The sequence below is a fragment of the Talpa occidentalis genome, unplaced genomic scaffold (assembly GCF_014898055.3).
Source record: "Talpa occidentalis isolate TD23 unplaced genomic scaffold, MPIMG_talOcc4v2.1 talOcc4.3, whole genome shotgun sequence".
Classification (NCBI taxonomy): domain Eukaryota; kingdom Metazoa; phylum Chordata; class Mammalia; order Eulipotyphla; family Talpidae; genus Talpa; species Talpa occidentalis.
Genome location: NW_023603184.1, coordinates 84282932 through 84297331, shown reverse-complemented (window position 1 = coordinate 84297331; position 14400 = coordinate 84282932). Strand labels below are relative to the sequence as shown.

At 40.4% G+C, this 14400-nt stretch overlaps 1 long non-coding RNA gene across 1 annotated transcript in view; it reads left to right on the top strand.

Annotated features, from left to right (window-relative positions):
- Positions 1 to 8585: 8585 nt before the first annotated feature.
- Positions 8586 to 14400, top strand: part of LOC129146630 (uncharacterized) — a 116687-nt gene continuing 110872 nt past the window's right edge. Inside the window, exons 1-2 of the long non-coding RNA XR_008553555.1 lie at positions 8586 to 8951; positions 9417 to 9516. This is a non-coding gene — a long non-coding RNA (uncharacterized LOC129146630). The remainder of the gene's footprint in view (positions 8952 to 9416; positions 9517 to 14400) is intronic.

Below are 14400 nucleotides of genomic sequence, written 5' to 3'. Positions count from 1 at the left end.
CAGTGTTCCACTCCTAACTCGTGCATGTGTGTTATATCTGCCAATCAGTTTTAAATCCATTTTACAGGAATTTAGAAATATGGTGACTTTCCAGTTTGTCTTTAAGCTGAAACTTGAAAGAAAACCTTGTAAAAGGATAATCTTCCAGTCACCAAGCAAATTGTTATTGATGAATATCCCTCATTTTCTCACAAAGTTATATGGACACACATGTCTTATAGATTTCTTTAATTATAGCCTGTGCCTCTCTGTGCCAGGCATTGCACATGTTGGGGGGGCGCGCGGAGAGGAGGGGGGCAGTGGTGACCTCACACTGACTTCACATTTCCCTTACCCCATTTTATAATTAAAATGCAAATACCGTCAAGAGGTAGAGTTCTGAGTAAACAACCTTCTGAGCAGGAGCCAGATTTCTACTTTGTTTTGTGAGTGAACCCTGTGCTGGGAAGGACTGGGTGGCTAAGGTGCTTGTCTGTGTTTCTTCTGCAGATGTCACACCTTGTAAGCAGCCACCCCCACCTCAGTAAGCACACTTTGCAGACATTTGTTCCTCTGAGTAAATGCTCTCCAAAGAGCCCTTCTACAGGAAGAAACATGCTTTGCACAAAGTCCAGTCCTGATTCAACAAGGGGACCACAAAGAACATTTTTCTCAGAGGTAAATAAATGATCTAAGGCACAGAGGACACAAAGTTTTGCATCTTTTCCCACTGGCTGCATCTTATCAAAAGGAAGCTCCTTATTGCTGAATCATTAACAACTGCTGGTGCACATTAGTTAATTTACTGGAGTGAAAAGAAAAAAAAAAGGAGAACTAATAAGTGTTTTTGGTCGAAAACACAGAAGCCTTTCCTTGTAATGGAGTAAAAAAGCCTGGAAAGAGATGTAATTTTCTGTGTTTCTTCATTCTTAGCCTGAGGCAATGCAGACCCTGTCTTTGAACAACGTCAGGTGCATTGTGCATGCCCATGGTTTGAAAAGCATTGAAAGATTCCTGGAGGGGGTGTATCCCCAGTAACAAATGGATCTGTGGGGGAGGGGAAGGGACCCCACACAGGCTGCTGCTTTATCTCCCCAAAGTAGAGGCCCTGAAGGCACTTACTGAACTGGGGTAGGCTAACACCTGCTCTGAGAAAGAATGTACTTGGCTCCCTGGTCACAGGTAGCTGACTTCCTGATGGGCAAGGCTGGAGGCCTTTTCTGGGGATTTCTCACTCTCCATATCACTGGGAAAAGGATTGTAAGCAACTTAAAATATTTTCCAAGTTGAAAGGTCAGTAGGCACTAATTTTCAAAGCTTGTAGCAAGAAAACAAAAAAAATGCTGAAAATGTCAAATATGTACATATTTGTACATTGTATAAAATGGCTTAATTTGTGTTTGTGCATTACCTCTGTATATATAACTATTTTTATTAAGCAGCATAGTGCATTTGATGGAGGAATTAAGGAAATTTGAGATGTGTCGAGTACATCAATCTGATAATTGATTGAGCGTTCTGTGTGTGGCTATAGGAGAATGTCATTTGAGGAATACATTAGGGACAAGTCACGGTCTCCGCTTTTAAGCTGTTAACAGGTTATCTGGGAGAACAGGACATGCACAAAACAATGAGCACCAACTTGTATAACAAACTACAAATATTAATAGAAGACATAAATGCTCAGACTGTCAAGTGGAGGAATAATTATAAATAATCATGGTAGCACATCCTTATGCCAAAGATATGGGATTGGAACAAATGTCATTTATTTACCATTTTCAAGAGCATTCATTCAGAATAATTCTTGTAATTTTTTTTTTTTGGAGTCTGTGGGTTTGGAATGCGGGGTCCTTGGGTTCATTCTGGGAAAGGTGTCACCAGAGCTCCTATTTCAGCGACACGCGACAAGTTTCCCAGGCGAGTTTCTCCATGAGACAGAGACGTTAGTTATATATAAAGGGCAGGTTTATTAGGGAAGGGATAACACAGTGAGACACTTGCATAGACACACACATGGGCAGGAAGAGCTGCCCCAGAAGGGACAGGTTTGCTGAGCGAGGCCTGCATGGTTGCAGGCGGGTGGCCTTGACAGGTCACGGGCAGGCAGGAAGCTGCTGCCCTGCAGAGGGAGAGAGCTGGTGGAAAGAGGCGCTTGCATGGTCACAGGTGGGCAGAGGGAGTGCTGCCCCAGCTTGTGCAGGGACTGTACTGACACAGTCTTCTTCTGTTTGGGAGGGGTCATGAGCCTTCAGTTAATTCCTGATATGGATAACTATGCAGAATCTGAAAAGCACTGGAGATTCTACAATGGGTTCAATCTCCATATCTTTACCTTTGGATGCACCTCGGATACCTGCTTGGATGTTATGCTTTGTAATCCAGGCATCCGCGCCTAGGGATACTAGCCTGCACCTAAGGATACTAGTTTCCTTTCTGCAACTGTGTGGTCTACACCTGAGGATCTTGGTTTCCATAGCTGCTATACTAATCTCTTCTACCCCCACCTCCTTGTGTGCCAGGTTTCTGGTCTTGTGGCGCCTCCTTTTCAGTTTTTTTTTTTCTATTCTTGTCCTCCATCATAATGACCCAAAGACAATGAGTTTAACTTTCTGCTCTAAACGCAGAGCAATGCAGATGAAATACTTACAAAGGCAGAAAGAGAGAGAATGAGAGAGGAAGGAAGGAAGAAAGGGAGGAAGAAAGGAAAAGAGGGGGTGGAAGGGAAGGTGTAACAGGGTGGTCCCCATTCTATTAAAGTTCCTTCCCATTAAAGTCTCCTATGTTTTGTGTTGATGCGGCGGATGGCAGAACCCATTTAGAATAGGCAGGTTTGCGGGGTTTGGGCTGCCCCTCTCCCTGTCCTATAACAAAGGGAAAAAAAGAGAGAGAAAATATAAGAAATGAAGAAAGGAAAAAGAAAACCACGGAGGCCCAACCATACACTGCTACAAGATAAACATCTCTGTGGACCAGACACAGAAGGAAAGCATAACTCATTGTTGTCTGGGCTCTGTAAATAGGCAGCAATGACTGGGAGCTTGGCCTCTGTTGGGACAAGGAGTTCTAAACGTGAGTGAGACTTGGAGCAGAGCCGGACTTCCTGTTTGATGCCAGAGGCAGACAGGACTCTCCATTCCATAGGGAGCATGCCTTCGAATGAAGCTCTGAGCCTAGGGAGACTAAGGACAAAGAGAAAATATTACTCCAGGAACTAAGCCAATTTTCTACACTCTTAAAAGGATCTGCCATTTCTCTCAAGGTCCCCAGTGGGGAGGAGCAGGGAATATTTCCCAGACTCAATTCTGGTTTAGGAATAGGAGGGCTGAGCTAGGTAGAGACCACCACCAAATTGTCAGGGTGGCAAAAGATTAGAGGGGATGTTCAAAATGAGCCTGCAAACCCAAATTCCAAAACTCAGGAAGGACCAACTTCTTAAAGGAAAACCAACAAACAAAAGACTTGACAGAATATTTTACTCCCTATGAAATTCATTTTAGAGAATAGTCTGAAAAGATGTCAACATAAATTTGTAGACGTTATTCAAAGAAATAAATAAAGGCACTTATGACTAAAGAAATTATAGCTTCAAAATAGAAATGAAATGAAAATGAAACAAATTACATCCTGAGTTGAAAATCCAATCCTGGTCATAATCATGCAACAGGGTGGTCCCCAGGAAAGGGGGAGGTTCCCTGCCCCACCCAAGGGAGGGTGGAGCTGAGCAGGAAGAGGAGAAGCTGCAGAAGAGACTGAGGAAGGAAAGAAGCAGGATGGAGCCAGGAGACCTGGAGGAGGCGCATGGAGCCTAGAGACACGTGAAGAAACTGCGCTTGTCTTTTGGTCGTAGACTGGGTGACACAGATGTGGGTGAGACCCGTGGGGAGGTGACAATGGCAGCTTTTATCTTGATGTTGATTTTGCTCTTTTCCTTCCGGGCTTGTCTGGTTATTTCTGACCCTTTGCTGTGGGTCCCCACTGGAAGATGCTTTAGACTTGTGGCAGGCTTTGGGGCTTTGCTCTGGGCCAATCCCATTTGGATGGACTTTTACCCACGAGGGGACGGGTAACTTTGGGTGCTTCATTTAGAAACTAGACTCTTTGCCTTACCTGTATTGTTTCCTAGTTTTATTAAAGTTCCTTCCCATTAAAGTCTTATATGTTTTGTGTTGATGCGGCGGATGGCAGAACCCATGTAGAATAGGCAGGTTTGCGGGGTTTGGGCTGCCCCTCTCCCTGTCCTATAACAATCAGACTCCTTAGCTTACCTAGGGAGGGCCAGCAAATCCTCTATTATGGTGTAAGACACATGGACGATCTCTGCCATTCATCCATTCTGGTCATTACTAATATCCTCATTGTTGAGACTCTATAATCACCCATGATGAATGCTGACTTGAGTTACAGGGAGCCAGGGATCTGGCTAAAGCTGAGAGTCCTGCTGTCTAGGACTAAATCTTCCTTGCTTTTCCCGCTCAGAAATCATGTCACTAACAGAAAGCCACCTAGGAGGACACACTGGTCCTACCACTTTTAGGACACTCCTGTTATAAAATACACAGAATCTCAGGCACTAACCAGGAAATTTTGTTTCCCTCTATGTGGGTCAGGATTTAGGAATTAGTGTTTTGTTAAAGTTCCCTTGTGATTCCTGTGCAGCAGATCTAATACTGATAGTGTTTACAGTCCTCATTTTTCATTTAAGCGACATATCTTTTCCCACCCTTTTACTTTTTTTTTTTTTTTTTTGTGGGACCCTCGCCGGGGGCCGGGGGACTAACTGGCGCTGCAGCAGAGGCTGCTGGCAGCCTCGCAGCCCAGCGCTCAACCGCTGCACCTCACCACCCTTTTACTTTTAACCTATCTGTGTTTTTATATTTAAAGTGTTTGTTTTTTTTTTTTAAGATTTATTTATTTATACAAGCACTTGGGTACAGGCCAGAGGCACGGGGGTGGTGAGAGGATTCACCAGAGACAGAGCAGGGAGCAGAACAGGCAGAAGAACCGAAAACAGCCGGCTAGACAGGAGAGCAGCTGGCTAGATAGGAGAGGTCTGCCACGCCATGTGGGAATCTCCCTGGCCAGCTGGGACTCGAACCCGCGCTGCAGAGGCTGTGGACAGCTTCACAGTGCTGCGCTCAACCTGCTGTGCCACTGGGGAGGCCCTAACGTGGTTTTCTTAACTGGACAGCCACTTGCACAAGAATGAAGATAAATCACTATATCCATACCATGCACAAAAATCAACTCAAAATGGATAAAAGATCTGTATGTAAGGCCTGAAACCATAATATACATAGAAGAAAACAAAGGCAAAGCACTTCATGACATTGGCGTCAATGATACGTCTCCAACAGCCAGGAAGAGAACATAAACAGCTGGGACTACATCAAACTAAAAAGATTCTGCAGTGAAGGAAACCAGAACTAAGGCAAAAAGGCACCCAACTGAATGGAAGAAAATATTCACATACCATATATCGGCCAAGGGGCTGATAACAAACGTATAAAAAGAAAGCAGATAACTCAATCAAAAAATGGGCAGAAGAGCTAAATAGCCACTTCTCGAAAGAAGACGTACAGATGGGTAACAGGCACAAGAGAAAAAGTTCATTGTCACTTATAATGGGGAAATGCCAATCAAAATCACAATGAGATACCACCTCATACCTGTGAGAATGGCCCAGATCAAACAGATCAAAGCAACAAGTACTGGTGAGGATGTGGGGAAAAAAGGGACTCCTTTACACTTATTACTTGGAATGTAGGCCGGTATAGCCCCTGTGGAAAACATTATGGAGGTTTCTCAAAAGATTAAACATATACCTACCATTTGACCCAACAGTTTCACTCCTAGATGGAACTCCTACCCAAACAACAAATACAATTAATTTGAAAGGAAACTTGCACACCCATGTTCTTTGCAGCACTAATTTCAATAACCAAACTATGGAAAAAACCTCAGTGACCAGAAACAGATAAGTGGATCAAGAAGATGTGGTACATATATACTCAGCAATCCAAAAGATGAACTCATGCCATTCACAGCAACATGGATAGAACTGGAAGGGATTATGCTAAGCAAAATAAATCAGAAGGAGAAATACACATCCCAGATGGTGTCACTCATATGTGGAATAGACAGATATCAGACAAAGGGTTAGATAAAACTAAACTCAAAAACTAGTACTTGACAACAGACTAAAGAACTGAGATGTTTAGAAGGGGGAAGAGGAGGGTGAGCACAAAATGGAGAAGGAGCACAATGCGCTGTGGTGGACTGGGTGCTTTGAGGTGGGATTACTATGCTAGCGTTATCAAAAAGGGAGGATCCTCTACTTCCAAAATACAAACAACAATGCAAAATTACCTAAATAAATAAATAAATAAATAATGCTTTGTCCACAGTGATTTTCACATAGTTAACTTACAAAACATATGCATGAATTTAAGAAAAATTGGTTTTCTTACAGAGAGCATACAGTTGGATCTTCCTTGTTTTATCTAATGTGATCATCGCTGTCTTTCAATTAAAATGTTTAGTTTATCTTTATTTAATGTAATAAAGATGGTTATGATTAGATTTAAAATCTACCATCTTGCTATTTGTTTTCTATCTGTCTGTTTTTCCTGTTTCACCTTTGTTTTTTGTTTTTGTTTTTTGTTTTGCCTTCTCTTGGACTATTTTTTATGATCCCACTTATCACCTCTGCTCATTCATTTAAATATGTCTCTTCTTTCTTTTTTTTTTAGAAGTTTCTTTAGGATATGTAGCAAACATTTAACTTTTCAAAGTCTACCTTGAATTGACATAATACAGCTTCAGATACAAGAACACAAACAATAACATACTTTCATTTTTCCCCATCTTAGGTTTTGCGCTATTATCATATATTTTATTTCTACCTTTGTTAAAAACCTCTTATCATACTTTTTTATTTAATAATCAATTATTTATTAAATGTATATAAATAGTAGAGAAATTATATTTATGGATTACCATTTGTGGTATTTTTCATTCCTTTGTATAGATCCATATTTCTCCCTAATCATTTTCATTCTAGCTAAAAGATTTCCTTCAATATATTTTGTAATACAGGTCTTCTGGAGATGATTTCTTTCCACATCTGTATGTCCATTTTAAAAAAGCTTTATTTTTGGAAGATTTTTTTCTCATATATAGAATTCTCAGGGAACAAGTTTTTCTTTTAGTAATTTTAGGCTATTTTTCCACTGTCTCCTCACTTGCATTTTCTTTCTTTTTTTAAAATTTTACTTTGCATAGAAGAAGTGGGGTGTATTCCAGAGGTGCAGGAGCAGGGAGAGTAAGAGGATTCACCAGAGACAGAGTGGGGAGCAGAATAGGTGGCTCTATTGAAATACACTGCTGAGGGGAACAGCAGGCGAGACAGGAATGGTGTGCTGTGCCATGTGGGTTAGCTCCCTGGCCTGGGATTGAACTCAGACCATCCAGGTGATAGCACTAAGAACAACCCCTAGGCCACTAGGGCAGCCCCTCACTTGCATTTCCTTTTGAGACATCTATTGTCATCCTCACTGCTGCTCCTCTGTTTCTTATAGCATCTTCATTTTCTGGATGTTTCTAAGACCTTATTTTTATCATGGGTTTGAACATTTTGATTATCTGTCTTAGTGTGTTTTTGTTGTTGTTGTTTCTTGTTGTTTTGATTTCTTGAGCTGCTTGCACCCATGACTTTATAGTTTTTGCAAAATTTGGATATTTTTCAATCTTCATCCCTTCACATATTTTTCTACCTCCTCCATGTCCCTTAGGGACCTACACTTAACTAGGTGGTTTGAAATTTTACCACCATCCATTGAAGCACTAAATTCTTTTTGTCCCCTGTATGATTCATTTAGAAAAGTTTTTGTTTTTATGTCTTCAGGATCATTAGCTTTTTCTTCTGTAATGTCCAATCCAATATTAATACTCTCTACTATATTTTTTATCCCAAACATTGTCATTTTCACCTTTAGGAGTTCAATTTGCATCTTTGTACCTTTCACTTCTCTAACAATCTAGAGCATTTTGGGCATATGGGATATACTCATTGTACAATTACTCACTTAATGTCCTTGTCTGCAGATTCTGACATCTGTACCAGATCTGGATTTGTCTGGGTGGACTATTTGTTTTTTTTCTTGCAATTTTGATTAGAATCTGTGATTTGGGTTTTACTTTGATGCTGGATAGCTGGGGTTTCTAAATAAAGACGCGAACTTTGTTCTGGGATACATTTGTTACTTGGAAATAGTTTGTTCCTATCAGCTCTGTTAGGTGAAACCAGAGCAGAGCTTAGTCTAGGGTTAATTCCCCCCACTCCGGAGGCAAGGCCTTTCTGTGTACCTGGTACTGGCCTCTCCCTGCCCTCCATGATCCCTGCTGATTGTGCCCTCTAGTAAGTTCAGGTGCTCCTTTCCCGAGCTTTGAGCCGTTTTCTCGTGTGTGTGCACTAATCCTACTCACCTGAGTATAAAGCTAACCCTTCAGATCTCGAGTTTTCTCTCTGGACAGCTGTTTCCCCTCCAGTATTTAGGCAGCCCTGACACCAGTCTCCATTTCCTCAACTCCGGGAGACTGCAGACTCTGGCAGCGTTTCTCCATCCCTGCGCCACTCATAAAAGCTCTTTGCAGACCATACATTGAAGAACTGTCTGGGTCACCGCATTTGCTTCCTCTCTGAGGAGTCACTGGTCTTCTTTGATGTCCTGTGTGCCGAGCTGTCTTGGAAACGCTTCACATAAGGTGCCACTGCATTTTGAAAGTTTGTGTTAAGCCACTCGCTTTCACAAAAGACCTACACTAGGAAAGAAATTTGAAGAGGATTTTCACTTTTAGGACAAAATGCTAAAAGTACTTCTTTTTGGAGCAAACACCCGCAGCGAGAGCAGCAACGCCAAGCTCCTGCCTGGGGCTACAGTGGACATCATGCTGCCATGACTTTGAACTCTGTGAGTATTTGTGCTTTGTCTCAATTTGTTTTGTGCCTCTGTTAGCAAATGTGTCCTCAGGTATCAGAAATGTCTAAGAGCGCTTGTGAGGATGTTATGCTTAGCGTAAAACTGTGTTTTTTCCATGGTGGTGAACTGAACTGGAAGCACTGGGTAAAAGTTTCCCTACATTGACAGGGCTAGAATGATTGCAGAAAAATGAGACTTTAATTTCAAAAGGCCACATAGATTTAGGGTAGGTTTGCAAGATGTTTGCCTACAAAGAATCGTGTGATGAAAACATTCAAGGACAAGCAGTCAAGCCTTCTGTTATGTTTCAAGCCACATCGGCCACCACAGAGTAAGAGCCTTCAATGTTGAGGCAGACAGGAGAAGGTGGAGGCATTAGTGACTGCCTGCTATGATGGATTCAGACGATGACGAGATGTTAATAATGGCCCTCTTCCTTTCTCTTCTATACCTCAGCTTCCTGCATCTCCTACCACCCCAATCTCCAAGGAACCAGCTTAACCCACCATCACTGCTACCTCAGTCTTCCCGTGTGCTCGCTGCCTTCCTGCTTCTGGTAAGTGGAACTATCCACACATACGTTATTTCTACTTTATACAAGTGGTGTGTTTATCATATTCCTGTTTTAACTATGTGTTGGTGTTATTTCAGGCTTTATGTCTTACTCCATATGATTTTTTTAGGTTATTTTTGGAGTCTGGTAATGCTCAAAAGTCTTTTCATATAAATTGATGGTAATTGTCTTTTATGCTGCTTTGGCTACTAAAGGGTTCACAGGGACACTGCTTTTGGTAACCAGGGAAAACCTGTGTTTTGTTTATTTCATTGTTTCAGGTGAGAGGTAAATCTGTTGTTTGGTTCAGATATTTCATTGTTTCAGGTGAGAGGATAAATCTTGACCAGGAAGGCAGAATTCTCCTCAAATACATTTTTTAAGTAAAAGGCATTTATATGAACAAAAGTATTATGAGATAATTGGATTGATATCATGTGACTGGCAAAAATCATGGCTTTGTAAATGACTGATGTGTAGAAAATACCTGTTTACTCCAAACCATTCATTATATCACACAAGTAATTAAACCCTACCTGTGGCAAGAGATGCAGAGAAACAATTCCTTGGTGGGGAAGCTAAACAAAATTAATTTTTCTCTCACCATATCCAGTATTCTTACCAATATCTCTGTTTCAAGTGACCCCAAACCTGCCAACTGTAAAGGACATTTAATATTCTTCTAAAATATACCTGATCAAATCATAATGCCATTGCATTTGGAAACCATTAAAGCCATTGGTTCAATTTATTTATACTATTATAAAACTTTTTCAGACTTCTCATAGACACTTGTGGCAAAATTGCTTACCTTCCCTCCACTAAAATGAAATATGTTTGCACTTCATCTGGAAAGGAAAGAGTTGTGTTATGTTAAGTGATAGTACTTGACTCTGGCTTAAGGTCATCTACCTCATAAACGCTGCTGTTTTTATGAGAGGCAGGAGGACAATTCAGTTGCTCCAGCAGGCACCACAGGTACAATCACCTGCAGCCTTAAAGCTTTCCAAGGGCCTGTAGTAACATTTGAAATGTGGGAAAAGACCTTGGCTGGTTCCAAATATACCTGTTCAGGTAGCCAAACAACTGATACTGGCAAAAGGTAACAAGTAGACAGAAACCAGGGCAGCTGGGCACCAATGGTCACCTCCCCTGAATGTCAGGGATGCAACTTCCAATTGTGCTCAGGTACCAGAGTTGTTGGTGGGTTCACAGTGATCCTCTCCCTTAGGTCAATTTCTTCACTTAATTATCTCATATACTAGATGTGGCAATGGGCTTGGTTTATAGTAGAGACAGACACAAGTTGGAAGTTATTCTCTTTGCTTTTCCAGTGCAGAGTCTTACACCCAGGGTCCTTGCTCCTGCTGTAAACAACTCAGGTGCTTAAATTCTGCTTAGTGAAGGCATTTGGTTGTCTCCATTTGGGCCTGGATGGGGTGGTGGCAGATGTTTCAAATCTCACAGCCTCAGGCTACAATTTCTAGTCTTCTATGAGGAGACACAGGTGATCCGATCTGGCTTGCCTGGCTCTCTTTACATACAGTTCAGGCTCCAGCTGTTCTATATTTGGGAGCCTCTGATTTAAGTGAGTAATCAGCACTCTGCACCCCTGTTCCTATGGTTCTCAATAGTGCACACTCTGTTTATACACCAATTATATGCACCCCCTTACACAGTGCAGTCCCAAGTTTTCAATGTCCCCAATGTGGTTATGTGCCACTGAGTCAACAACTACAGGGGGGCTCTGTAAGGCAGCTGACCCTCCCTCTTATAAGATTTACTGCCTCAGTATAACTGCAAACCCAGTTCAATAAATGTATTTCCTACCCCTTTCTGCCAGACTGTCACTCCTAACACTATAATCATCTATTTATCTTTCAGTGGTGATTGACTTTTTGTTCTGCTACAGCTTAGTTGAGAATATATGTAGGAGGTTAGCCCAGCATCTTTGCTCTGCTGCCATTCTACTGGATACTTGATTTGTTCCATATATAAAAACGAAGTCACAAAATTAATACTAATGTTTTTATACCTAAAAATGCAACATGGAAACCTGTAATACCAACTTAATTCTTATGTTTCTGTATGCATTTAGTTAAATGCACATTGTCCCTTCATTTTAATATAGTAGCCCCCATTTATCCATGGGAGATACATTTAAAGATCCCCAGGCAATGCCTGAAACCATGGATAGTACAAAACTCTATATACCATGTTCTTTTCCCAGACATACAAACCTAAAATAAAGTTTAACTTACCAATTAGGCACACTGAGACATTAACAGTAACTAATAATAAAATAGAACAATTCTAATAACAAAAGGTATGAGAATGTCGTTCTTCCTCTCTCAAAATATCAGTCTACTAAGCTTCCTGTTCTTGTGTTTCTATGATATGATCATTGCTATGATATGATAACTGCCTGTGTGATGAGATGAGGTAAATGGAATAGGCCATGTGAAATAGGGCTTGGACACTACTGACTACTCTTGTGCTTTAGGGCCACTTCTAAGTAAATGATCACAAACACTGTGATACTGTGACAGTTGATATTGTTATTACTGAGATCGCTACTAAGTGGCAAACACATGGGTAACTACACAGTGTGGATCCTTAAAAGGGACATTCACACCCTGAGGGAATGAGGTGGGATGGCTTCCTATTTCATCTTGCTGCTCTGCATGGCAGGCAATTTTAAACTTGTGAATTTTTTTTTTCTGGAATTTTCTGTTCAATACTTTCAGACCTTTGGTGGCAAAAAGCAAAACTTTGAAATTGCAAAAAGCAAAACTTTGAATTAGGAAGAAAATGTATGTTTGATATAATGTGAGGAGTCCATGAGAGTGCTCGGGACCACTAAAGCTCTATAAAATGACCCAAATTTAGTTACTGAAATTCCAGAGAAGTATTGACTGTTGCTGACCACCTTGCCTTAGAAATAATAATAACTACACTTGTATCCAGTAGAATTTAACAATTTTATTTTCTCCATTTCACTAAATGGGATATGGCTTAGGTAATTTTTAATTGTTTTTTACTTTTGTTAAATTTGTTTTGCCTGTAGTCCAATTCTCATACAGAATCAGACACCGAAATCCAAACAGAAATAGATCTTTTTCAATGATCAACTCTTGAAGATTTCTAACACATCTGAATTATCCCACAGCTTCTAGAATGCAATAACATTTCTATTAATTTTTCTAAATAAAATATGCTTCCAACACTCTTTCAAGACTGATGAGATGTTTGGTTATCAGGATTTCATTGCTACTTATCAGATCTCACAAGAACCCCGGGGCTTACGTCATCTTGGAAAATGGAGGGCAACAAATTTGAGTGGAGTTTTTTCTTGTTTTATGGGCATTTAAGTATATAAAAAAACAGTTAGCACTGCATACAGTTGTTCAATCCCTCACATCCTTACCATGCTCAACTAAGGGAAACTGCTGCTTGGTTCCTAGTTCCCCAGGCACAGATTCATTGCCCTCTGAGGTTTTGCAATCTTTAGAGTGTTGCATTGCAGAGGAATGCTCCTCTGCCAGTGTCAGAAATCCAACACACCCCAGAGCCAGGCTTCTTCCTTCTGCTACCCATTTTACTTTTTTCAGACAACGCAGTCCATTCTCTTCATAGACCAAAGAACACAGGTGTGTGCCTGGGCCCCATCAAAAAAAAAAAAAGAAAAGCAAACAAAACTGCCCGTGCTTTAACAATTTCAGATTTAAAAAAAAAAAAATAAAGACATCTAAGCAACTTTGTTCCTGTCCACTCACAAACTGGAAATGTAATCTTAATTCTAACTTTTACAGAAATCCCATCAGATCCTTTTTAATAAACCTAAGCTTACCAAGAAGCTCCGATGGAATAGGTTTCAAAAGGAAAGTAATGAGACCTAATTAAAGAAAAGACTAGTATCTGAACAATGAAGGAGCTAAGGACCATGCCCCCTACCCCCAACCCATGTAGTTGAAAATCAGCATATAACTTTAGAATCACACTAAACTTATTAATAGCTTGTTGTTTACTGGAAGTCTTACCAATAACATAAATTCATACACTTTGCATGTTACGATTTATATACAGTATTCTTACAATAAAATAAGCTAGAGAGAGTAAACATTTAAAAAATTATAAGAGAAAATACACTTACTGTTCTCAATTGATACCACAAGTTTGTAATCCATTTACAAGAAAATTGACATGTAAATGGACCTGTATAGTTCAAACCTGTGTTGTTCAGGGGTTAACTGTAAGAATAAGTCCTTCGTGGTGGTGGTGGTAGCAGTGAGTATTAAGTATTAAGAAATTTTTCAAAGAACTGGAACCATCATCGGAAGTGCTGTCAATCATATTTCTTTGTTGCTTCAGCTTCCCCATTAAATAGAGAACAAAACAACTAAAGATGGATCCTTATTACTCAAATGGGTATGTGAACACACCTCAAGGCCTTGAGCAAGTGAGATGAGTTCAGATTTACACCACTGAATGCATAACACAGTTGATAGAGTTGATGAGAATGAAATCTTGTAATAAAATCAACTCTTTTTAAAAGTCCACTGACATTAGTCCTTACGAACATTGTTGGACATTTTAGGAAAAGCCAGGAAACATTAAGAGAGAAGAATGAGTTTAATCAGTGGGATAAAAGCTATCTGCTAAAAGCTGAGATTAGACCACATTTCCTGTGGCAAAGCTTCCCAGGAACACTCAAATTCAGTCCAACATTACAGAAGTATTGGTCGACCCCTTTCTTTCAGAATTAGAGTAATTAAGAGAATCTGAAATCTAGAATCATAAACTATTCTCAGCAATGCAACACACACACACACAATTTTTAAATGCTATCAAAGAGCTGTTTCCCCAATAATTCTCTGGCAAGGCTGT